Here is a 2,063-nt window from a genome sequence, read left to right as displayed (position 1 = left end):
GTGGGTGGGTGGGGTATCACAGCTGTTGGATCCATTAAAGGACAATTTAACCGTCTTTTTGAAGAGGAGGAGGAGGTCTGGGGGGAGCTTCATCTTACCTCCTTCTATCCTCCCCTCCCTCACACACTACAAGAGGAGCTGAGGACGGAGCTGAAAATAAAAACCAGAGCAAGAATAAATCCTCACTTCACTTTATATATGAACTAGACCAGATGTTCCCAGATGTGTGTGTAGATTTAACATATTAAAAAACATCATCTCACCTGTTCAGTGTGTGTTCTTCCGGTGAAGATGTTTTATATGATCACAGTTTGTTTCATGTGAAGTCAGAAGGATGCTCCTTTAATTCTGATTTGTCTGAAATCCTCATTTTATATTAAAAAAACAATCTGAGCTGCTCAGGTTTTATTTATTTTGTATTTATAAAACAAACTTCACAATTTTATTTATTTAAATGAAGAAAATCTTAAACACAAACAGAAAGAGTTTGGTTCAGTGAAGTCAGTCAGCAGAAAGATGAGAGCGCCACCTGCAGGACAAACTCTGAACACACATGAACCTTCATCTTAAAATGTATATTTCTGTAGCATCATAACAGTGGAGACAGTAACATTTATATTAAGTGATCGTCAGGTTCACAAATATATATGTATATAAGATAAAAGGCAAAATTATTTTCTCTCATATTTATAAACTGTCTCTAAATTTGTTTTTAATCTTATTTTTTAATCTTTATTCCCCTTTGTTCCTTGTTAATTGTAACGTTTTTATTTATTTTTTTCTGTCTTTAATGAATAAAGTTTATCAATTTATTATCTGCTGAAACAGAAAAAACTTAATGTGAAAAGGAAACTTTAAAGGAAGAGAAACATGATTTCACAATAAAATCCTTTATGAAGTGTGATGTCTTTTGCTTTATTCTGTAGTCTTTATGTGATCTATATAAAATGAATGAGTGAATTATTAGTGTCAAGATATTTCATGATGTTTATGAATCAGTGAACTGTGATCAATTCTATTGTAGATTACTTTCAGGACTCGTCTCTTTATGTCGACCGTCACCCACACGTGTGTTAAAAGTGAAACGTGTGTGTGTGCGTATTATAATATTGAATGTTCCAGCCGCTGCTGTTTGACAGCCGGTTTGATGATGACATCGTAATGTTACAAACAAGGTGTTTACACAGGTCGTCTACTTGACACACTTCATGTCATATATCATGTATATGGGAATCACTGGTTAACGTCATTCATTTTGTTCGTCTTCTTCTGTCTTTGTTGATTTGATTCTTTTGACTGTTTTTCAAAGTGAAACTTGATTTAATGATATTTTATTAGTCATCTTTATATTTACTGTAAAAAGAAAAAGAATTAGAGATAATCAGATAAAAGATAATCATCAGATCATTTTCCTTCTTTATCTCTAGTCTTACTCCTCTTTTCCTCTCTTCATTCCTTCTCCACCTCATCTTCCCTCCCTCACCTTTCTCCTTTACGTTCTCATTCCTCCTCCTTTTTTATATTTCCCCCTTCAACTCCCCTTCTCTCTCCCAGCCTCCCTTTTCTTCTCTTCCTTCTTTTCTTGTTTGTCTTTATCCTTCTCTTTTCTTCCTCCTTTATCATCTTTCCTCTTTTCTTTTCCACAATCTTCCATGTTTTTATCTCCTCCTTCAGTCTCATTCTTTTCCATCTTATCTCTACAGCTTGTTTCCTTGCTCCTCTCTTCCTGTATCGTCCCTCCCTTCTTCTCCTCTTTCCTCCCTTTCTTCCAGTCATGTTTTTCTTCTCTCCCCCTTTTTTTTCTTTCCTCCATCTCCTTCCTCAACTCATTCCCTCCTAATTTTTCCTCCTTTGTCCATTTCTTTAACTTGTAAACTTAACATTTTCTCCCCCTCCTTTCTATCCATTATTTTCTTTTCCATTACCCTTCATCTGCCCCCCTCCTCCTCTCTCCATTAGAAGAAGTGTTTCTCATGTTTTATTGATATTTATCAGCAGATGGAAGCCGAGTCCTCACAGTGTGTGTTACTGTGTATGTGTGTTTGTTTACAGGCTGAACTGTA

Source organism: Seriola lalandi, unplaced genomic scaffold (genome assembly GCF_002814215.2).
Source record: "Seriola lalandi dorsalis isolate HSWRI2012SDOR001 ecotype SW California unplaced genomic scaffold, Sedor1 jcf7180002053844, whole genome shotgun sequence".
Lineage (NCBI taxonomy): Eukaryota > Metazoa > Chordata > Actinopteri > Carangiformes > Carangidae > Seriola > Seriola lalandi.
Note: the sequence above shows the minus strand (reverse complement) of the source record.